Source organism: Colobus angolensis, unplaced genomic scaffold (genome assembly GCF_000951035.1).
Source record: "Colobus angolensis palliatus isolate OR3802 unplaced genomic scaffold, Cang.pa_1.0 Scaffold168, whole genome shotgun sequence".
Classification (NCBI taxonomy): Eukaryota; Metazoa; Chordata; class Mammalia; order Primates; family Cercopithecidae; genus Colobus; species Colobus angolensis.
This window is the reverse complement of record NW_012114799.1, coordinates 201,549-227,315: the sequence shown is the minus strand read 5'-3', so window position 1 is coordinate 227,315 and position 25,767 is coordinate 201,549. Positions and strand designations below refer to the sequence as shown.

The 25,767-nt window shown below is 36.7% G+C and overlaps 1 protein-coding gene across 1 annotated transcript in view; it reads left to right on the top strand.

The window, feature by feature from the left end:
• Positions 1 to 25,767, top strand: part of DPP10 (dipeptidyl-peptidase 10 (non-functional)) — a gene marked incomplete at its 3' end in the record, with an annotated part of 355,691 nt that overhangs the window by 204,952 nt on the left and 124,972 nt on the right. The gene's annotated exons all lie outside the window — the stretch shown is intronic.

Sequence of the window (25,767 nt, the reverse complement as noted above, 5' to 3'; positions counted from 1 at the left end):
TAGTTTAAACCAAAGGGATATAAGTCTAAGAAATATTATTCTCAATATGAATTATGGAAGGAGTACAACTTTAAAAATACTTCATAATGAAGTAAGAAAAAGAGTATATGAAACATCTTTTGGGTTTAAAAATATGAACAAGTGATTTCTGGTGAGTTTTTTCTTTTTAATTGCAATTCTGTTTGGCTATTTCTTTAGCTTCTGAGAATCTCTTAAGAGAATGAATGTAAAGGTAATCATTACCCTTTAGAGGTAAAAAAAAATCTCTTCAGGTTTCACAGAATCTATTTGATTTCAATAAGCATTAAAATGTGTTGTAATTTTGTAGGGTCTCTCATTGAATGTAGAGCCAAGATTGATTTTGCTGGGAGCTCAGCTGGATAAAAATCTTAGCAAGTGTGAAACACTCTGAATTGGCTCACATCCTTGCAGTGGGACTATCACACACCCAGGCACCATTACTTGTGGTAACTGGCAACTGATTCAGCAACTGAATGAGAGAAAAAGATTGTTAATGAACCTGGATCACAGACCAGATTGCTGACCAGTCCCTGGAGTTAATAATCCAACATATGAAGTAAACACATAACCATCATTGAAGTTAGAGTAATGTAAGCATTGCACCTGGCAGCAGTATGGTGTAGGGAGAATGAGTGCAGTTATTCCTGGCAGGTTTGTACTGGAATCTTAGCCTAGATCTTTAATTTGACTTTATGCCAATTATTTAACTTACTCTTGGCACTGGAAATAGAAACACAATCAAGACATACTATCTACCTTCCCTCAAGGAATTTATGGAAAATATAGTCAGTTGTGGATGCTGTCAAGTTATTGATATTGTGGTAAATATTATGCACAATTAAAATAAAGGTTTATAGAGCTACGATAAGAGTAGTATAGTCTGCCCTTGGAAGCCACAGGAGGTTGCCTAATGAAAGAGATCAGGGAAAGTTTCCTGGAGGATGGGACATCTTAGCTGAAAATAGTAGGAAAAGTAGAAGCAATAGCTCTTTAGTAAATATGTATTCAGTGCTTGTCTCTTACATGTCAAACACTCAGATAATAACAATATAAATGAATTAGTTAGTAGGACAATTCCAATGTGTTAGGAAATCTTATTATGCATCTTCCTTCAGATGAGAAAATAGATATTTAGGGAGGTCTTAAAAGATCATTGCTTGTACAGTGCATTGAAGCTCAGTGGGGAGTCAAAGTTAACACCATATGTAGTGCTCTACAGAATGTTAGAATAGTAGATTTGAAAGTCTTTTCTATTAAGATTATATTGAAGCTTAGTAAATGAATGAGAATGCTAACTGATCGTAGGATGAGGGGGAAAGAAATTTGAGCATTATACCAGAGGAATTCCCTTCCTATAGGAAGTAAGAATATGAAAAAAGAGCTAAAAATAGTGGAAAAACTCGAAAAAGGAAGAATGTTTTCAAAAGAGCATAGTCAATAGGAGCAGATAGTCCATAAGTTAAAATAAAAAGGTAATAAAATTCTGATGGATTTACCATTTTGCAATTTACTAGTCATATTAGTCCATTCTCATGTTGCTACAGATAACCACCGGAGACTGGGTAATTCATGAAGAAAAGAGGTTTAATTGACTCACAGTTTCACAGGCTTAACAGGAATCATGACTGTGAGGCTTCCAGAAACTTACAATTCAGGCAGAAAAAGAAGGGGAAGCAAGCATGTCTCACCATAGCCAAGCAGGAGAGAGAGAGCGAAGTGGGAGCATGCCAAACATTTTTAAAACATCAGATCTTGTGAGAACTTACTGTCATGAGAAAAGCAGGGGGGATATCTGCCCCCATGTCTCAGTCACCTCCCACCAGGCCTCTCCTGCAACACATGGAGGGATTACAATTCAACATGAGATTTGGGTGGGGACACAGAACCAAACCATATCTGTCTGCCACTGACTCTTCTTAAATCTCATGTCCTTCTCACATTTCAAAACCAATCATGCCTTCTAAACAGTCCCCCAGTGTCTTAACTTATTCTGGGAATAACTCAAAAGTCCAAGTCCAAGGCAAATCCCTTCAACTTAGGAGTTACTTCCAAGATACAATGGAGGTACAGGCATTGTGCAAATACTCCCATTCCAAGTGGGATAAATTGGCCAAAGCAAAGGGGCCACAGGCCCCATGCAAATCCAAAACTCAGCAAGGCAGTCATTCAATCTTAAAGTTCCAAAATGATCTCCTTTGATTCCATGTCTCACATCCAGGCCACACTGATACAATAAGTGGACTCCCAATGCCTTGGGCAGCTCTTCCCCTGTGATTCTGCAGGATATAGCCCTTTGACTGCTTTCATAGGCTGGCAATCAGTGCCTGTGGCTTTTCCAGGTGCATGGGGCATGCTGTTGGTGGAACTAGCATTCTAGGGTCTGGAGGACAGTGGTCATTTTCTCACAGCTCTACCAGGTAGTGCCCCAGTGGAGACCATGTGGGTGTTCCAACCTCACATTTGTGCTCTGCACTGCCTTGGTAGAGGTTTTCCATGAGGGCTCCACCCATGCAGTATACTTCTGCCTGGACATCCAGGCATTTCCATATATCATCTGAAATCCAGATGGAAGTTCCCAAACTTCAACTCTTGTCTTCTGCACACCTACAGGCCCAACACCATGTGGAAGCCACCAAGACTTGGGGCTTGCACCCTCTGAACCAATGACCAGAGCTATACCTTGGCCTCTTTTAGCCATGGATAAAACTGGAGTGGCTGGGATGTAGGGTGCCATGTTCCAAGGATGCACAGAGCAGCTGACCCTTGGGCCTGGCTCAGGAAACAAATTTTTGCTTGCTAGGCCTCTGGGCCTGTGATGGGAAGGACTACTGTGAAGGTCTCTCACATGCCCTAAAGACATTTTCTCCATTGTCTTGGCTATTAACATTTGGCTTCTCTTCACTTATGTAAACCTCTGCAGCTAGCTTGAATTTCTTCCCAGAAAATGGGTTTTTCTTTTCTACTATATGGTCAGGTTGCAAATTTTCCAAACTTTTATGCTCTGTTTCCCTTTTACACATAAGTTCTAATTTCAGACCATCTCTCAGGAATGCATATGACTGTATGCTGTTAGAAGCAGCCATGTCACTTCTTGAACACTTTGCTGCTTAGAAGTTTCTTCCAACAGATACCCTAAATCATCTCTCTCAAGTTCAAAGTTTCACAGATCCCTAGAGCATAGCACAATGCTGCCAGTCTCTTTGCTAAAACATAGCAAGAGTGACCTTTGCTCCAGTACCCAATAAGTTCCTCATCTCCATCTGAGATGACCTCAGCCTGGAATTCATTATCTGTATCACTATCACTATTTTGATGTAAACAACTCAACAAGTCTCTGGGAAGTTCCAAACTTTACCACATCTTCCTTTCTTCTTCCGAGCCCTCCAAATTGTTCCAGCCTCTGCCTGTTACCCAGTTCCAAAGTCACTTCCACATTTTCAGGTATCTTTATAGCAGTCTCCCACTCTGCTGGTACCAATTTTCTGTATTAGTTTGTTCTCACACTGCTATAAAGATCTACCTGAGACTAGATAATTTATGAAGAAAAGAGGTTTAATTGAATCACAGTTCCACAGGCTTAACACAAATCATGACTGGAATATGTCAGGAAACTTGCAATCATAGCAGAAGCTGGAGGAGAAGCACACATGTCTTACCATGGTGGAGTGCAAGAGAGAGAGCAAGGGGGGAAAGTGTCAAACAGTTTTAAACCATTGGAACTCACGGGAACTCACTATCATGAAAACAACAAGAAAATCCACACCCATGATCCAATCACCTCCCATGAGACCCATTCCCCAACATGGGGGGATTACAATTTGACATGAGATTAAGGTGGGGACACAGAACCAGACCATGTCACTAGTAGTGCTTGGTATAAGAATATTCATTAGACGTTGAGGGTGAAAGTCCAGAAATGAGGTATTAGTGGGTGAATGTTGAAAGCAGGGGCTGATGCAGTAAATTTAGCCCACTCTTGCTAAAATTGTATTGCTAGAGCTATAGATGGAGGCAGCAAGACATAAAACAAATATTCATTTGTCTGCTTGTTTGTTTGAAGACTAGAGACTTTTTAAGGAATTGCTTCTCTTGTTATTGTTAAACCATTTTGTTATAAATTTTGTGAGATCTAATGTGAATGGTGGTATACAGCCTGGAATATGAATTTCAAAATTATAAATATAATGATTGAATGCTACGTATGAACACTCAGAAATTTTGAGTTTTGCCCTTAATGTTAGGAAGAGGTATAATTTCACAATATGCCCCACAACGATTAAAAAGACTGGCTTTAGAGTATTGTATTACCAAGTGGAGGGATAATCTTTTTTTTTTTTTTTTTTTTCCTTTCTTTTAGTCCTACCCTTCCAAGCTGGCATTCAGAATTTGAATTTTACCAGTGGTCACTTGTTGATTGTAATAGTCTCTTTCCCGTGCTATGACTGTGTCTAGCTAATAAAATAGGTCTCTTCCTAGAAAATTCTTTTAATGAAGGAGAGGTATAAGGTAAAAGTAGGAACATTTTGCTGTCAAGCAGAGCTTGAGTTGGATGTATAAAAAAAGCTGGAATAGTTTTTCCCTTATTGCCACTTTCCATTTACATTTGTTCCCACCCATTCAATTATTCTTTTTAAAAAGGCTAGAGGAAATGATGGAAAAACTGAAGATAATAAAGACACAAAATGCTGAGGGTGGATATTTGGGAAAATATATAATAGTAACCAATTGTGGGGCAGGAGGGAAGTCAGAGAGCACCGGAATCTGTTTCTCCTACTCTGCTACAGCATTTTTGAAGCAGCACTCAGTAATTTCTGTACAGGGAGTGCCATACTTAGACAACTCCTTATCAATTTCTCATTATCTTTGAGAAGTGTTGCAGAAAAGAATCTAGAGCAAAGGATGGGAGAGGGGACACTATCAAACATAATGGCTTACAATTTTCCACAATGGATAAATAGCCTGAGTTTTCAGATTAAAGAATCACACTGAATATTGAGTGATGATATGGTTTGGCTGTGTCCCCACCCAAATATCATCTTGAATCCCCATGTGTTGTGGGAGGGACCTGGTGTGAAGTAATTGAAGTAATTAAATTGTGGGACAGGTCTTTCCCATGCTGTTCTCATGGTAGTGAATAAGTCTCACAAGATATGATGGTTTTACACAGAGCAGTTTCCCTGCACAAACTCTCTTCTCTTGTCTGCCACCATGTGAGACATGCCTTTCACTTTCTGCTATGATTGTGAGTCTTCCCCAGCCATGGGGAACTGTGAGTGCATTAAACCTCTTTCTTTTGTAAATTACCCAGTCTTGGGTATGCCTTTATCAGCAGCATGAAGATGGACTAATACAAGTGGGATTTTTAAAAATTCAGTTATATGACCCAGAAATCCTCTTTTGCATAAACCAGTTTTATCTGGTTTTCTGCCATTTCAGACTTTGCCAAACTAGTCTTCCTGAGAAATGTCCTAATTTTTACTCACCAACTGTGTGTGGATACCTCTGTTTTGCCACACCATAGTCAATTCATATGCATTTAAATATATTTAATAATTTGATTTATAATGTGTATTTCTTATGCATTTAAATATATTTAATAATTTGATTTTTAATGTGTATTTCTTATATAATAGTGATTTTGAGCATATTAAAATAGATTACTCTTTCCTTGTTCCAGCATTTGCTTCTTGCATTAGCTACAAAAAGTTAGTTGAGATTATTTCTCAGCAATCTAGAGCCACTTTCCTGAAAGATTGCTGTACCTTTTTAAAAACTTAATCCAAAGAAAGAAATAGAGCATAAGAAATAGGTGTTGGGGCTCCAGAAACACTACCCCAAAGTATGTTGCTTTGGCATGCTAAGCAGTTTAAACTAAAGGAGACTGAAGGCCTCAGAAGTCACCTCAGACATAAAATCTCTCTCCCAACTCCTGCTCTCCTGTCTTCTGGTCCTCTTTCTCCCTCAAAGAAAGTCATAGAAACCAGAGTTCCTCTCATCCAAGGTGAGTCATAAAAACTAGAACCCAGGTCAGGAATGTTGACTTACACCTATAATCCCAGAACTTGGGGAGGTCAAGATGGGACTATCACTGGAGACTAGGAGTTCAAGGCTGGAGTGAGCTGTGATCACATGACTGCACTCCAGCCTAGATAACAGAACAAGATCCTGTCTCAGAAAATAATAATAATAATAATAATAATAATAATAAGAAGAAGAAGAAGAAGAAGAAGAAGAAGAACCATCTACAACCCTTCTTCCCCAAAGCAAGTGGTAAAACCTAGAAAGGTCACTGATATGGTTTGGCTCTTGTCCCCACCCAAATCTCATCTTGAATTTTACTCCCATCATTCCCACATATTGTGGGAGGGACCCAGTGGGAGATAATTTGAATCCTGGTGGTAGTTTCCCCCATACTGTTCTCATGGTAGTGAATAAGTCTCACAAGATCTGATAGGTTTATCAGGGATTTCTGTTTTTGCATCTTTCTCATTTCTCTTGCTGCCACCATATAAGAAGTGCCTTTCACCTCCTGCAATGATTCTGAGGCCTCCCCAGCTGTGTGGAACTGTAAGTCCAATTAAACCTCTTGTTCTCCCCATTCTCGGTCATGTCTTTATAAACATCATGAAAACAGACTAATACAGTCACTTTGTCCATTTTCTTGTCTCCCTTGAGGACCCTCATTTTAGAGGGGTCCTGCCCCATACCTTTGAGGAAGCAGTGCTATACAGAAAGGCCAAGACGAATCTGAAGATAGGCCTCACTGAGTCCTTCTTGAGTATCTCACCATTAGACCAATCCCTTTTGTTCAATCATTTTTCTTTTCTTTTCTTTTTCTTTTTTTTATCAAGACAGAGTTTTGCTCTTGTCACCCAGGCTGGAGTGCAGTGGCGTGATCTTGCCCCACTGCAACCTCTCCCTTCCAGGTTCAAACGATTCTCTTGCCTCAGCCTCCTGAGTAGCTGGGATTACAGGTGCCCGCCACCACTCCCAGCTAATTTTTTGCCTTTTTAGTAGATTTGGGGTTTTACCATTTTGGTCAGGCTGGTCTTGAACTCCTGACCTCAGGTAATCTTCCCGCCTCAGCTTCCCAAAGTGCTAGGATTACAAGCGTGAGTGACTGCGCCCAGCCTGTTTAATCAGATTTCTACAGAGCTGTCCATTCTTCACTAAACCAAAGCATAAATGCAATTTTTCCCACGTCTTTGAGTTTTTATTTCTGACAGCTTCCCTGTCACATAAAATTTTGATTTGAAAAGTTTGGTAAGCTTTACCTTCTTAATCTGTCTTTTGTTTTAAGAGTATGACTGTGATCCTTATGATAGGTGAGGAAAGGTTTCACATCTTTCCACTCCTACAGAAGGTATGATGTAAATTTTCCTCTTTAGTAAACAAAATTGCCAAAAGACAAACAAATGGACTGTAATGATATTCTATGACTATACTACTTGGGAGCAAAGTTGGTCATGTAGGTAAGGCTGAATATTAGGATTTATTAAATTTATTTTTAAGCGTTTTAATTCTGTGGAATAATTGGTGGTTAGGCAATTTATGTACCTTATATTAATCACTTAAAAATCTCCTAGAAAATTAATTGTATTAGACAAACTTTATAAAGGAGGAAAGAGTAATTAAAATACTGTTAATGAAAAGGATCAAGTGAACAAGATAAGCAAACTTCTTTGTTTTCTCTGATCCAAGTCAAAGTAAAAAAAAATAAAAAATCTGTGTTACAAAAAAAGTATAGAGGAGGGAAATTTTTCTTTATCTTGTTTCCATATTAGATTCATCAGGTGGGGCTCTAGACAGCAAAAAGACAGATTAACGAGAGAAAAATAAACAGAACTTTATTAACACATGCATCACCTTTACCCGTGAGAGCACTCAGTGATGAGAACACTCAGTGATGAGTGATGATGGTTAGAACCTAAGCTTATAAAGCATCTTAGCAAAACAATAATTGTTGTGTCGTGAAATGACAAGACAAAATAAAAGGATATTGAGCTTCTAGGGGCAGCATGTTGTGGGAAGGCAAATATGTAAGGAAACTAATGGTAGATAATGGTCAGTTAATAAAGTTTATTTTGTTGATTCCTTTGCTGCTATCTCAAGTTGATAAGGGTCTAAAGTTGTCAGGAGAGATTAGCTTCTATCCTTCCTGGTAGAGAGAGGAGGGGGGCGCTGTTACGCATCTATCTCTCCTTGGGCAAATGGAGGACAAGTTTTTCTTAAATATGCTGCTTCTCAACTGTGTTCCTCTCACAATAATCCTTATGCCAAAGTGGCATATTTGGGGGGTGACATATTTTGTTACCCTTTAATGAATTCATGCTACCATATGTTTGTAATAATCAGCACATGTTTATTGATTACACGTTAAGTACTCAGTAAAAAAAAACTGTGTCAGAATATTAAAATATGAAGGGCAAAATGCCTCCCTTTAAAGATTCCTAAAGTCAGCTAATGGAACTAAACATATATATCTTAAGATATGTCTGTATGTATCTTTTTTCTGTTTTGAATGAAAAATTTCAACATGTGATGTAGTAGAGAGGAGTGAGATGAGATTGCAGGTCCTGGGCCTGTGGTGCTTATGAACATTTTCCTCCTTTGCCTGGCCCTTCTGTGCTCTGAGGAGGGGGAGGCTGGCCCCTTCGCCTGTGGCTTTCAGCACCACTCCCACACTTGGTTCTAGCAAGAGAAGGCTCCAATGGAGATGGGGATGAGAGGGCAAGAGAATCCTTAGGCCATTTCTCCCTCTCTTTCACACCTTTCAGCTTCAAACAGCATGTTAACATCTGGCCTTAGTTGCTTCAATAACTTATTTTTAGTTTTAGTTTTCCCTTTAACAGTCGAAAATAAATTGTGGACATTTACCTATAAATTCCTCAGTAGGCATCTGGAAAAACCAAACTATTATTATCACATTGAAGCAAAGTAGCAGGATTTCCATTGAACTCTGTTTTAGTTTTTAAAAATTCCTTACTGTCCTAAGATTTTCTTTTAAATTGATTTATTTGGATCCCAGTCTAAAGAAAGTAAAGATCCCAGTCACATCGAAGTATATTTTATGCAATTGGGACATTCGTATATTAAAATAATATGTTATTGTTTATCTGAAATTCAAATTTAATTGGGTATGTGATGTTTTTATTCACTAAATTTAGGAGTCATATCCATATTTCACTTGGTTATTGTGGTTTTATAGGTCACAGGTATTATACAAGCCCTGGGTCAGTGGCTAAAGGTAAATATGATGAGCTAGTGAAGGTTTTCTGGAGCTTACATTATAATTGACGGTGATAAACAGGCAATACACAATTAGATCAACAAGATGTTGGTAAGTGCTGCAAACAAAGAAAAAAAGTGGTAGATGTGACAATGGTAAATGTGCATGGGGCGGTCAGGGATGACTTCTCTGGGGAAGTGACCAAGTGACATTGCGCTGACAGCTAACTTATGGAAAGCATCTACAGATGTGCAAATATTATGCTTAACCTTCAAAGGTTAAAAAAAAATACATGATGTAAAGTTTCTATGAAAGTCAAATTATAGATCATATCACTTTTTCGTCCTAAGAAGAAGCGATTGAAGATGTAAACGCCATGAAGCAGAAATGCGTGTGGTCTACTCCGCAAATGTAAAAAACTGAATATAAGATTTTGATTTGTGGGGTGGCTTGAGTAAACTAGAAGGGTATTTTGAAATAAAGTCAAAGAGGTAGATAGGTGCCACGTTATTTAAAGGCTTTTATGACATAAGGTGGAATTTGGATTTTATTCTATGTGTGCTCAGAAGCTTTAATGTAGAATTAGATAAAACTGATTCATGTTACAGGAGAGCCACCTGGCTGCAAAAGATTGTCAGAGATCAAGGGTGGGAGCCTTGGGCTGGTTCACAAGGCATGATTATAGCAGGTAAGGTGAGAGATGTAGGTGGTTCCCACCAGAGTTGTAGCAGTGGAGTTAGAAAGAAGAGGATGAATTTGGAATGCTGCTTGGACAAATACTTCCTGGCCCTCTAGAGTGATTCAACTAGCTGTGCTTGTTTTTTTAATTTGTATGTTCAATAGCATTGTGAGTGAACTTGTATCACAACATCTAAAATGCTATATTAACTTTCCTGATTATGTGGTTTTTTTCTCCTACTAGACTATAAACCCCTTGATGACAGAAATAGTGTGCATTTCACAGCATCTTGCTCATACTCAGTGCTCAGTGCATTCTGGAGAGAAAGTAATTTAATGAGATTTTAGTTTACATTACACAAATAATTTCCAATGAATATGACTTCTACAATCCTGTTAATTAAAAGGATTGCAACAATAGTCCAAAAATACACATGATATGTAATCTGGCTATTATAGAAACTTTAAATGCCATTCTTTTGACCTTTGAAGGTTAAACTTGGTTCAAGAGCTACCTGGAGTCACAGCAAAAGTAAACAAAACACACAAGTTTTTAGCCTCTTGAAGGAATACACATATGACTTCTCAAACTTCCCTTTACCAAATCATATGACTGATGTTGAACTATCCTTTTCTCCTTTGCTGCTTTTGCAATCAAAGCCACTCCCATTATCTTGGTAAAGAATGTATTCTGTGATTCCTTGACTCCTATAAACTTAATGATATCAGCTTTTAAAATCTTGACAGAACAAACCAAGTGCACACAGCTGCGACATTCCCTCTGCCTGCAGTTAGGTGCTTTTACTACACACACACACACACACACACACACACTTACACTCATTCTACTTCATTTCAATTTGAACTACATGTGACTTACTACATCTCAGTTGATGGTAAACAACATAACTTGTTGGCTTTCATACAAATTAATTATTACTTGTGTATCAAATTTGTTTAATTTTGTTTGCCCCTAAACACTCTGAGAAGGAATCATTCCTATTTTGTTAGATTTTCTGCTATCTCTCACATGTGCCTGATACTAGGATTTCCATTTTTTAATGAATAAGTAACTGATGTAATGACCTAAATCATAACCTTATTGAACCTAATGCTATGAAGTCAAGTGTGGTTGTCACTCAGAGAATTTTAAGTGGGTGGGGCGATGAGAAGAGTCCCGTTAGAGTAATGCCCATTAACTATAACACCCACTAACAACAAAACACCACTTATACTCTAGAGTTGCTCAACCTAATGCAAGAGGCATTTGGGAAACTCTTGAGAACATACTCACAAAAGAGTAGTATTCAGTATATGATTGTCTTAGAGCCTCTTTGTGATTACTTATTTGGTAAATATATCAATCTTATAGAAGTATTCAACCTGGCTTCTCTATAATTATTCATTCATTGTTTAGCCTTCTCATTTGTTGTTAAACACTCTACTTTTCCCTGAAACTAAGTTATGACATTAAGATTCATTGATATCTTATTCCTTATAGGTAGGGTCTTGAGGGCATTAGGAAGAACTTGGGTATTTCTTTGTTAGTGATGGACAAAGTACTTCTATATACAACAAGATTATTTGCTGAACCCAGCTCTACATTACATTGTATGATTTTTTGCCTCTTCAGCTCTTATTACAGTGACTATTCCCTTGTAGAGAGATACTCAAGTACTATTTGTTGTAACTTGAATGAAGAAACAGCACTTGAGTTGAAATAGGAAAAAGGCAACGCTTCACAGTTTGTGTTTACATCCCCAGAAATGCTTGTTGACTACACACAAACACCATGCTGAAATATAATCATCCGATGAAATAAAGCTAAGCTGAGATAATTACCACTGGGCTATTTTTAGTCAATAATAATTATGTGTTAACCAACTGGTATTTTCTGCCAAATGGGAGATGGCATTTCTGTTGATGACACGTTGCATGTGTTCTTTCTACAGCTGCATCTTCATGACTCAACAGGCTTTCTCTAAGTCTCTCTGCAATAGGAATTAACTATCAGACCATCTTGCTCTTTTTTTCATTGCTCTGTGTTTTTGCTCCACTTGATATAAACAGGGATACTGGCCATTTCTTAAGTGATTTTTATTTTTCTACTATTTTTCTCAGCGTACCAATTTTCCTTTCAATACTCAGGTTTAACGTTGAGAGAAAAACGAATTTTGCCCCCATCAAAGCCTCTCTTTACATTTAGTTAATGAGATCATTTGTTGAAAGGCTAAATACCATTACTCACATGCTAAAGTTTCACACCATGTAGAAAGCTTATAGAAACGTATTAAACTGAATGCCAAAACTATCTAGACCTCACTAAAAATTGGGATCTGTGTGCCTCACTTTAGTGAAGAAGTTTGAATTAAGAGAGATCACATCACTCTCTCTGAAGTCCAGGGGAGGTCTCAGCATTATGGACTCCATCGTCAACATCATCTTGCACTAGTTAACTTTTCCTTCATTGATAACCTACACATAAGAATATTGCACTTTTTCCTTATGATGGCTAGAGATCCTAGTATTGGTGTATGGAGACCATTAGATAAAAATCTTGGCATTAAAAGCAAGAGAGGGGAGGAATATGGAAAAATGCAGAGCTGTTCAAGAAGGCTAATGCATATAGGTTTTAAGAACCACATAAAGGTATTACTTTTGGAGCACAGTGGAAATCAACATAGACCTAATGCATGACTTATCAACATAATCATTTGTGGATAGTATGTACTGCTTGAACATATTTTACTAATTCAAAGTCTTCCAAGGCTTGGATATACAATGGTAGAATAATGATTAACAATAGGACTTATATCTGTGCTTTCTTATGACTCCAATAAATATGAAGTCCTTACTACTGGACACTGATCATGTAAGCAGTATAGCACTCATAGAGAGTGATCACAATCTGAGATCATTCTATCTTATGGCAGCTAAAACAGTGCACATTCAAGGATCTATGAGAATACACTGAGTAAATACCAGAAGTAGAAGGAAAGGATTTTGAAGTAATATGTGAAATGGCTTACAGCACATGAGTTGGTGTCAGAAAAATCTAGATTTGAGACCTGGGTCCTCATCTGAATAACTCTATAATCTTCATCAGCTAAGTTCTTTAAAGTACAGTTTCCAAATTTATACATCTGAGGTACCAATATCAATACCATATTTATGATGTATATATCTATACCATAAATATGTATATAACACTTAGTGTTATTTTAGTACATACAAATAATAAGCATTTATTGCAATTATAAATATCAAAATAATTTGTCCAATATTCATTTCATTAAACCAAGAACAGAAATAACATATTAAAAATATTTATCCCATTTCTCCAAATCAGTGGGAGAAAAGTACAAGATCAGTGGTTGGGGTGGATAGATGAGAAAAACACAACGTCTTTACAGTATTTTCAGTTCACTTCTTCGTTTGCCTTGCTCAATGTAAGTATATCTCAGGAAATTAAAGAGTCAGCTAATACAATGATTTGTCTGTTACCAGAGCCTTAGCATTCTAAGGAGATATAATATTGACCTAGAAGACTGGGGTCTGTGTTCTCTCAGTAACCACTTGTATTTTCCAGGACAAATAAGTTATCATCTTCTTATTTGTGTAATAAAGAGTTGGTTCTTATGGTCATTAAGGTCCCTTTTAGGCACGACTATTTGCTGATATAATAACGTCATCTTCAATTTATTTATCCTCTGCTGTCGATGGGAAATCAATTCCAAGTCTTGTATTTTTATGCTTTTTTTGATTAATTTGTTTTCTTTCCTCCCCGAAGCCTGAAATTACTGGCACAGCTGTGGAATTAGTAGAACCTACTGAGGCTCTAGTCTTTGGTGACCTTTAGTTTTATAAGCTGTGCTGGGTTTTATTGTCTATAACTAGTTTATTTTAAGTAGATATGTTCACTTTGATATCATATCAATAGAAAACCCCCTAAAATATCAGCCTTAAGAACATAAATTGTTGAACTGCATTTTAGAGTTCTTACTTTTTCATTTTTAATTCTTATATTTCACAAATAAAGATGTATGCTTTCATTAAAACATATATGTATACACAACTACACTCATCCTCTTAAAATATCATGTATATATATAACTAATATTTTTAAAAGCATAAGTGGAAAACATGCTAAGCCAAGTGCATATAATTTATATAGGATATTATCTTCACAATAATATTGGATTCAAGACAGTTGATTAGGTGAGCAAGATATTACAGTTTATAGATTGGACTGTATAGTTTGTAGTTTAATTTCAGTGTCTGTGATTTAAATTAAAATGAATTTTTTAAAATTGCATATAAATGCATTGTTTTAGAGAGATTAATTCTTTATATTCTTTTTTTAAAATTATTATTATACTTTAAGTTCTAGGGTACATGTGCATAACGTGCAGGTTTGTTACATATGTATACTTGTGCCATGTTGGTGTGCTGCACCCATCAACTCGTCAGCACCCATCAACTCGTCATTTACATCAGGTATAACTCCCAATGCAATCCCTCCCCTCTCCCCCCTCCCCATGATAGGCCCCAGTGTGTGATGTTCCCCTTCCTGAGTCCAGGTGATCTCATTGTTCAGTTCCCACCTATGAGTGAGAACATGCGGTGTTTAGTTTTCTGTTCTTGCGATAGTTTGCTGAGAATGATGGTTTCCAGCTGCATCCATGTCCCTACAAAGGACACAAACTCATCCTTTTTTTATGGCTGCATAGTATTCTATGGTGTATATGTGCCACATTTTCTTAATCCAATCTGTCACTGATGGACATTTGGGTTGATTCCAAGTCTTTGCTATTGTGAATAGTGCCGCAATAAACATATGTGTGCATGTGTCTTTATAGCAGCATAATTTATAATCCTTTGGGTATATCCCCAGTAATGGGATGGCTGGGTCATATATTCATAGTCATAATTAAATGAGTTTTTCAGTTTAGTGAAAACATTTTTTTCTATCAAGATCCTTGTGTAAAGATTTCCTTCGGTTTTATTTGAATGAATCTATTACCTTCAAAATAGTCATATTATTTTTTCTTTGCCAGTATGAGAAACTAAAGTTATTGTTATCATTTACATACTTATTTTGAATTTTCCTTTGTTGTTTATATTATTTCTATTTCTTTAAAAAAAGTATATGTGAATAGGCTGGACGTGGTGGCCCATACCTGTAATCCCAGCACATTGGGAGGCTGAGGTGGGCAGTTCGCTTGAGGCCAGGAGTTTGAGACCAGCCTGGCCAACATGGTGAAACTTCATCTCTACTCAGATTACAAAAATTAGGTGGGCATGGTGGTGCGTGCTTGTGATCCCAGTTGCTTGGGAGGCTGAGGCATGACAATTGCTTGAACCCAACAGATGGAGGTTGCAATTAGCGGAGATTGTGCCAATGCACTCAAGCCTGGGTGACAGAGCAAGACTCTGTCTCAAAAAAAAAAAAAAAAAAAAAAAAAAAAAAAAAAAACACCGTATATGTGAATAGATAAGATCAAATAAAATATCTCTAATGCTAATAAATGAAACTGGTAATAATTGAACAACTTATCAAAGTCTGAATGACCATCGAATGTTTTGATGGTAGTCTAGAAACTGAAGCCACCTTCCACTTCTGCAGAACCACGACAAACTGGGATAGAACCCATGGTCTTTTAGCCTTTGAATTCCAGTAGCTCTTAGAAGTTCCATATTAGGATAAATTGGGGTATGAGGAGAAAGGATTGTATTAATTTCATTAAGAACCAATACAGTTTTCTCGCTCTGGAAACCATTGTGTATTCTCAGGGAAGAAGAGAGAGAGAGAGAGAGCATTGGAACTTGTTACTTTCTCTAGTACACAGCTCATAGAATGCAGAAATTTATTTGTTTTTGCGTAATTACAGAACTCATTAAAGAGGTAGATCAGACTCCCAGACTTGATCTGTGTGGGGTGGTTTCTAGGAACAGCAATTCATTCATGCTTGCTAATTCATGCTCGATATAGGAAGAATGAATTGGAGTTGGCTAGGCCAAATAAGGAATGGTGATACATTAGGGTACTTGGACAGATGAAATAGCATATATGGAAGTCCATAGATGAAACAATGAAGTCTAATCTAGGACCTGAAAGAACTTTGTAGTTAGTTGAATGTATACTTTGAGGTTGTTATATATGGGAAATGAAGATTGGTGCTATGAAGTGAGATAAAAATTATGCAGAGATTGAATTATGCAGTTTCATCAGAGATTGGAAAATTATGCAGAGATTGAATTATGCAGTTTCATCAAATATATAAAGAAATTTGGAATTGATTCTAAAAACTGGGAGGATACAACAAACTGTTTAAAGTGAGAGTGATGTAATCAGATTTTCATTTTTTAAAACTTGTGTTTGAAACTATTAGAGCCTTAGTATCTTAGATCCTCTTAACAACGAAGGACAGCAGTTTATTCACAGACATTTTAAATAAGAATACAGATCCCCAGAGAATTGAAATGACTTAGATCACATTCCTCCTAAAAATGTCAGTAAAAAGATTGATAAAGCCCAAGTTTCTGTTCTTGGAGGTACTCTTTTGAGAATGTGGGAGATGTTAAAATTCTGTTTTTACTTAGAAAATCATACTCTATTACCGGCTGCCATGTGTAATCAACCTCACAAAAAAAAAAAAAAAAAAGAGAGAGAGAAAGGGAAAGCATTACTAAATGCTACCTGTCCCAAACATTAGTGAAATTGATGGATAACATTTTAAGTAAGTATTTATCCTAGCATGATACAATTTTCTATTATGAGAACAAGGTATAGAATTAAAGCAACTATCAAAATAGCCCATATCAGATGGAATCCTTACCCTGAATAACAAGACTGTTACAGGATAGGTAGGCGTCTAACCAAAGGGACTTTTAAAAGTGTCTGTCATTTTATGATGGTGGCACAGATTTTATTACTCTACAGGTCAGAGGGCCGTATATTTCTGTTTATAGTGAGGTGTTTTTTTGTTTGTTTGTTTTTTGAGACGGAGTCTCGCTGTGTCTCCCAGACTGGAGTGCGGTGGCGGGATCTCAGCTCACTGCAAGCCCCGCCTCCCAGGTTCACGCCGTTCTCCTGCCTCAGCCTCCCGAGTAGCTGGGACTACAGGCACCCGCCACCTCGCCCGGCTAATTTTTTGTATTTTTAGTAAAGACGAGGTTTCACCGTGTTAGCCAGGATGGTCTCGATCTCCTGACCTCGTGATCCACCCGCCTCGGCCTCCCAAAGTGCTGGGATTACAGGCGTGAGCCACCGTGCCCGGCCGAGGTGTTTTTTTTAATAGTACAGTTATCTTTCTTGAATATGGGAAATCCATACATAGTTATGTGTTAGAATTCCTCACTAAGAATAATTTTTGATAATCAATGCTGTCAGGGGTTGAGGGTGGCACAGGAGAGTTCAAGAATAAGATGATAATTTGATGATGGAAAAATAAATGAATTCTCCTAATGCATAGCTCCTATCATTGTAGAAAAAAAGTTTATATTCTCAAAACTGTTTTCACATAATACACTCATCACCTCTATGTTAGTTTGCTAGAGCTGCTGTAACAAAATTCCACACTGGGTGGTTTAAATGAATGAAATGTATTTTCTCACTGGTCTGGGTTCTGGAAGTTCATGATCAGGGTGCCAGCAGCACTAGTGCCCTCTGAGCCTCTCTTCTTGGCTTGCAGATTCCCACTCTTCTGCTACCTCTCCCCATGGTCCTCCCTCCGTGTATGTGCACCCCAGTATCTCTTTTTACATGTATAAATTTCCTCTTGTTATAAGGATGCCAGTCAGACTGGATTAATTTCCACCCTAATGACCTAATTTTAACTTAATTTATCTTTAAAGACTCTGTCTTCAAATACAGTTACATTTTGAGGCAGTAAGTTTAGAGCTTTGACATATGAGTTTCAGAAGGACAATTCATCCCATAATAACCTCCAAAGACGTCAATGCTGAACAGCCTCCATGGGCTTATTACCAACTCAAAAATATCTCTTTCTTACCAGGCCTTCCCTGTTTGCTTTACTTGACTGATTAATGTATGCTGCTGCTTGTAGCTGAGTTTCTTTCTCCAGTGAAGACCTACAGTTTTCCCAACTTCTTTTCTAAATCCTACCTTGACCTGGTTTACAACTCAGCTCAAAATATTCCCAAGTTACTTTATCAGTAAAATGTTTTCAATAAATGAAACTCATAGCAAGTCAATACCCAATTTTCCACTTAAATTTGCATTATTTTATATTGGATTCTAATTGATCCATACATTTAGATTGTCTTCCCATCTCGTTTGCAGTTGATGAGAATGGGAATGACACCTTATATTTATGTTGTATCTTCATATGTGTTGCTGTACATACCGTATTATACAATGATAGAGTGCTGTGTATATATTATATTCTCAAATGATTCGATTTGATTCCATTTCTGATAGTAAAATACTCAGATACCTGATTCTGCTGTTTTTCAATGTTACTTTAATTGGCTTTGTGAATTTTCAGCATGAACTTTCCTTCACCATACATACTTTATAACCCTCTAGACTGCTCAAGTTGGCTGGGCCTGGTCTTCCTGACCCAGACCATTAGATACTTTAGATCACATTCCAGGCATGAGGATGGCTGCACATCTATTACCTCACAGATTGTCTAGCTTGATTATTACTGATGTGGATGATTATCTCTAGGTGTCCCTATCATACCTCTGTGGTCCCTCTGTGCCTTTTCAAGAAGAGTATTTTACCTAATACAGAACTTTTTTAGAAATCAAGGTTATACCAGCATCTGTGCTCATTTGTGATCATCTTCAAATCCATAAATACTGTCTGACAATATTACTGTGTTAGGTGAGAGATTCATGTTGCTCTCCACAGATTATCAATGTTTGTTTACAGAACATTTGTTTGTGAACAATGTTTGGAAACGAATTGCTACGTGAACTAAGTATCCAATAACTCAAGCCATTTCTCCCATGTGGTCTGTTTTAAAAATGGAAATTCTGTAATCTGGCTTCCTCACCTTGGAGTAATATACAAAATGTCAAAATGAGAAAAGGGCCCCTGGTAGTTGTTTCTTTCTTGTTTATTCTTTCTTGTTGCATACTCAAAGAAAGAAAAACAGCATTCAATCTTAGTAGCTCCCACTGCGTTGACTTTTTACTGTCCTGACATACGTCCTAAAGTTTAAAAAGCAATAAAAGGTTGCTGCTTCCACAGTCATTAGCTTTCGTTGCTGCAGTCAATCATCCATAGAGGTCAGAGCCATATCAGTTTTTTCCATCCTCATTGCACAATCCGCTCTAGCCATTGCGCTCATTTATCATTAAAGGAAAAATGAATCAAGGAAACTACTGGGACTCAAAAGTGAACTTGCAATGTGAAACAACTCCCATCTCCCTATTTGAGGAAAGATACTGCTGACACACCGGGCAAACAATAAAATTATAAGGCCAACACTGTAAATGGAAGTATTGTCCCATCTATTGACTTATAATGGATTAATTTTCAAGTGTTTTTATTTGAAAAACATGATATGTACATTGACAGAAGTACTTAGATAGTTTAAGATGAAGTCATTTTTGTCTTAGTGACTTGACCACTTATTCTTAGGCCATAGTTAAGAATTTAATAGGATTATTTCAGCAGAAAGTTGCCTGATTCATGTATAAAGTCAAGACGTCAAAGAAAAATTTAAGTTAGGCATGTTTGAGTTGGGTGATGTAACCTTGAAACAAACAAACCTTGAAACAAATTAGACTGGACTAATAAGAACAAGTTAATAAATTCATTGTGAACAAATAAATTAGAAACTTAGGCATTGTTATATTTATTTGCATCTTACTGTCTAACTAGACTTCAGTTGAACCACACTTTATTTCATTTTAATTCAGGTACTCATTGATAATATATTTTGCATTTCTTAGATAATTTCAAAAAAAGATAGTGTGCCATAGTCATATTATTATAAGTGACTAGAGTTACATTCTAAGTCTTCTGACATTCAGTAAAATTGTTATAATTTGGTTAAACATATATGAATTACAAAACATGGGTTTGAAAGTGGTCGTCCAAGCATGATTAAGAAAACTGCATACAAGTAGTCTTACTAAATACAAGTTGTACCACTCCTTGCTTCATCCCTCAGAAAGAGGCGTGATGTGGTCACTGCTATTCGTCTTCAGCTTCCACTTTAGTTTCTGACTAATTCTGGTCTGGCATTTTCTTCCCGTGCTTTTGGCTGTGATTTTCCAACTATTGAAATTTCTTGTCTGCCTTCTTTGAGCTTGAATTTTCAGGTTTAGTGTTTGTATTGTTCTGACTTTGTGTTTACAGAGTTTGGGAAGACTACCACCACAAGTATTTCCCCATGCCTGTAATTATATTCTTGATCAATGCTCCTTGTCTGTGTCCACATAACCTCTGATGAATCCCAAATATGTACCCTTCGCAAGTTGCTGGGTTTAGTGTGACAGCTGATACAGCAACATAGAAAAAATGTTCATGACCAATTTCTAATTTGATAATGTGATGAAATTTATGGATGCTGTCATCATTAAGATGTTCATCACACAAACAGGTGCATATAATTTAAAAACATATTCATGCATATGAACTTTAAAACTCATGGTTTAGAGGGGTTTTTAATGCATTTCCTTGGAGTTTTTCATTGTATATGACCTTTTTCTTCTTCTTTTGTCCCTTGGTTATATTAAGCTGCTCCTTAATACTTAGAAAAGCAGTGCTTAAGAAATTGGAATATCTCTTTCCATAAATATGTGATAAAATGTATTGCAACTTATATGATTTATTAAATTGAGTCATGCCTGAAGCAAATGTGTTATTAAGTAGTTAAAAAATTCATGACATGTCCTTAACACACTGAGAGTGCCTTAGAGGAGTTCATTCATCTGATAAATATGTGTTTAAGAAAATTGCTTGAAATGAATCTCTTTTATGAGTTTTTGTAATTATTGTTCTTATTTAAGACTTAGATATATATAGCATAAATAACAGAATGTGTTTCTCACATAGGGTTATGGTTTGTTTTTGAATGCAAATAGTCACAGTCTTTTCTTTGTGGGCGTATAATAAAATTCTTTTTTGCATCATTAAAAGTTCTCAATAATCTATGGTGTCCTAGAACATATTGTCTACATTGTATATAACTATGTTTCTGTTTTGAGATTTAAAGGAACATATTCAATAGCAACTTTATATGAGATTTGATTCTGCATGTCAGACTTCAGCCTCAAACATTTAGTTGCAGAATGAAGATCTTACATTTTGACTTTTGTTTTCAGCCGGATATGTTGAAAATAAAAGTGCTATTTAAAAAAACGCTTGTTTCCATGTCATCTGAAATAGGGATGTTTGTTATTTATGTTATATTTTGATAGACCAAATCAAAGAGACAAGCCTGCCTCAATAACCCAGTATAATTTTCCTATGGCTGCTGTCACAAAGTTACAGCTTTCCATCCCTTTAGCACTTATTTATGTATAGATTTGCATCGTTTCTTGTGTATGAAATAATTTGACTAAATATTCTGGGGCATTGTCGGTGACTTTTTGTTGCTGTTGGTACCACCTCTTATTTCATTACTACTACTATTAGTACCATCATCTTTGATAATTACTACAATTTACTGAGTGCTCACACTGTTACTAACATGAAGAAAAGTACTTTATTTTAACTATGTTGCAGATGAGAAACTGAGAGCTAGTGATTTTAAATAGCACATATAAAGGAAAATCATTGGGTGGATAATTATTTTTGTTTGTTTTTGTAATCCATGTATGCAATTCACCAACACACCATGCTATAAACTATGATCAAAACTCTTGATAGGTTTTTTTATAATGTGATCGGACAACATTATTTAATGTTTTCATTTATTATTTATCTAAACTATTTGAATAATTTCAAAATATTCTCTGCTTTTCAGGCTACTTGATTTACAGCCCAAATAATCTCAAAATTGTAATATATCAAGGAACATTTGTAGCCCGAATTATTTAAAAATTCCTTTAATTTGGCCTTAGAATCAACCCCCACACTACACATTGCATTTTAGTTTTATGCATTTCTTTATCTTTTATTGATGGACTTTGTAATTTATATGTTTAAAATTCCATTTAGATATGGATTTACTTTTGATTTAAATGTAACTTAAAGAGAAGAAAGAAAATTTTTATTTCATCACAACTTCTTCCAAGTGTTTTATAACAATTCTGATGATTCTCTTTACTGAACTTCTTCCAGATGTTTTACAAAAATTCTAATGGTTCTCTTTACTGGCTTGTATTAGCTTGTACTTGCTTTGCTATAAAGAAATATCTGAGACGGGGTAATTTATAAAGAAAAAAAGGTTTAATTGGCTCATGGTTCTGCAGGCTGTACAGGAAGCATAGCAACTTCTGCTCCTGGGGAGGTCTCACAAAGTCTCCAATCATGGTGGAAGGTAAAAAGGGAGCGGGACATCTCATATGGCCAGAGCAGGAGCGAGAGATGGGGCAGAGGTGCTACACACTCTCAAATGAGATCTCATGGTAACTCACTCACTCACTCATTATCATGAGAACAGCACCCAGAAGATGGTGCTAAGTCATTCATAAAGGACCACTCCCATGATCAAATCACCTCCCACCAGGCCCCACCTCCAGCACCGCGAATACAATTTGACATGAAATTTGGGCAGGAACACAGATCCAAATCATAATATGGCTGAATTTGTCAAATTAACTGCGAATGGAAAGAAGTGAATGAATGCTAGCAAGTAAACGTATTTCAGATTAAATTTTGTTAGGGGACTAGAAGTGAATTCCCCTGTTTAAAAAATTAATTTATGATGGACTTCTAGTTTTGGCAGCATGAAGATGCTATCAGATTCTCTCCAAAAAGCAAGTACAGATGGTTCTAGACTTACAATCATGATATCTCACCATAAGTTAAAAACAAACAAACAAACAAAAACTTTCTTAAATTAAAACAAGTTTAATACCCTTATACTCACCATAAAGTCAAAAGTTGTAGGTTGAGAGATTGTAAGTCCAGATGCTTCCGGACTTATGATAGGATTACCTTTAGATAAACCCATTGTAGAGTGAAAATGTGTATGTTGAACCCTAATAACTCAGGGACCATCTGTATAATATTGGAAAAAAATAGAAACAACATTTCAAGGCACATATGTCAATAAAAAGCAGAAAACTAGTTAATAAAATTTACTTTTAAAATAAATGCAAGAGATGCAAGTTAGAGCAGTACCTGTGGCCTTCTTTCCAGGTGGCTGCCATCTTCACTCGCACATCAATAGAGTCAGGAAGAAAGTATTTGTAACAGCTGGCATTGAAAACCAACAGTTTTGAGGCTATGCATGGGGAACTTCCTCAGTTTGGAGTAGCAAGTGAAAACCTATGGCTTTGCCAGTTAAAAGTGAGTACTTAGGTGGGAACAACTGAGAAAAACATTTTTTATTAGCACACGGAGGTCTTGGTTGGGTGAACAATGGACCAGCAAGAAAGTTAGCCAAGAGGTTCTGAAAATGAGCGAGCCATAGAAGGTCTGAGATAAGGTCTCCCATATCACTGGCTGTTAGGGAGACCCGAGGGGGATTTGAGAAGTAGAAACTGAGGAAGACTTGAGGACTCACTTCAACTTTAACTGTGTTTTCCAAACCATTCACTAATAAATGTGAAGTGGGTAGACACTTTATGGAAACAAGGCCTTTGAGTACATCCTCTATCCAAATAATTGGGCTATCACTAAACTATGAAGACACACTGGAAGTCCAGGCTCATTCCTATAATCCCTGAGCTTTGGGAGGCCAAACTGGGAGGATCATTTGAGACCAGGAGTTTGAGACCAGCCTGGGTAACACAGAGAAGGCTTTTCTCTGCAAAAACATTTTTTTTTAATGTATCTGTGCTGGTGGTGTGTGCCTGTAGTCCTAATTACTTGGGAGGTTGAAGTGGGAAGGTCACTTGAGCTCAGGAATTTGAAATTACAGTGAGCTATGATCAAGCCATCACATTCTATCCTGGGCGACACTGTGACACCCTGCCTCTAAAAATAAATGAATGGATAAATAGACACAGGGAGGTATTCCTAGAAAACAAGGCATACAAATATAATAGTAATGGTAAAATAAAATTAAGCAGAGTATCAGTGGCTGGGCTTCACATCAAAGCTAATTTTAACACACATACACAGAAATTTAAAATGTATTCCAGAGCTGGTATATTTTCTAATATAGTACATTTTCAACCACAAATTATGTGATATCCAAAGAAACATGAAAATGTGACCAATACTCAAAAGAGTATTGAGTCCATAGATGTTGACACTACATGGGACCAGATATTGGATTTAGCAAGAAAAAATAATTCAAAATATTTACTATAAATATTTTCAAAATATTGAAGGGGCCATATCAGCAAAATGGTGGGGTAGGATTCTTGAGCTTCACTCCCCCTGTAGAAATCCAACAGCAACTATGCACAGGAAGTACACCATCCTAAATGTCCCTGCACTCAGGAGTGAGGCTAAGACTTCCCTTGGACCCTTGGCCTTCAGAACAAAGAAAAATGGAAATCAAATATTAAGGCCTCAGATGTTTCACTTCACTGCCCTTTCTCTAGGCCACAGTACCATACACAGAGAATTCTCCTGAACCCACAGTTTCTACAGTTGGGAAAGTAAGTTGGAAGCAAATCTTCAGTTTTCGCATCATTCAGGCACTCTTCACGGACAGCTCATTCCTATTTTGTCCCACAGAAAACTTTGGGAGCACAAGCAGGGGTGGACCACCTGGGGTCAGTTGGAAACAAAGAGCATTTAGGGGCAACTTTAGAAACGAATAGACAAACACTTAACTAGACTTCCTCATTACAAAAGAGAAGTTATTCAGTAAACAAAATCAGTAATGAAAGGCGAGGCATTACAGTTTACACCACTAAAATATGAAGAGTCATAAGAAACTACTATGAAAATTACACACCAGTACATTGGATAACTTAGAAGAAATGGATAAATTCCTAGACCGATGAAAGCTTCGAAAACTCAAACATGAAAAAATGGAAAACTGAACAGAGCAATAATGAGCACAGAGACTGAACCAGTTAAAAAAAAAAAAAAAAAAATCTCCCACTAAAGAAAAGCCCAGGACTGTACAGCTTCACTGCAAAATTCTACTAAAGATTTAAAGAAGAATTCTCAAACCATTCCAAAAAACTGAAGTATAAACTAAACAATATTTCCAAACTCATTTTATATCCTGAACTCATTACCACAACACCAAAGGCAGACAAAGACACTACAAGAAAAATGATATGTGTGTATATGTATACACACACATACACATATATATGCCAATATCATTGATAAAGATACATTTTTAAAATCCTCAACAAAAATATTAGCAAATCCAATTCAAGAACACTTTAAAAGAATCATTTTTCACAATCAAGTGAGAGTTATTCTTAGGATGCAAAGATGGTTCAAAATATGCAGATCAATAAATGTGATGCTGCACTTTAACAAAATGAGAAGATGCAGAAGCAGCATTTAATAAAACTCAGCACCCTTTTCTTATAAAAATTCTCAACGATTAAATACATGGAGAAAATGTACTTCAACACAACATATGACAAACCCATAGCTAGTATTATTCTTAACAGTGACTAGTTGAAAGCATTTCCTCTAAGATCAGCGATAAGACAAGGATGCTCACTCTCACCACTCCTGTCTGTCTTTCTCTTTCTTTTTCTTTCTTTCTTTCTTTCTTTCTTTCTTTCTTTCTTTCTTTCTTTCTTTCTTTCTTTCTTTCTTTCTT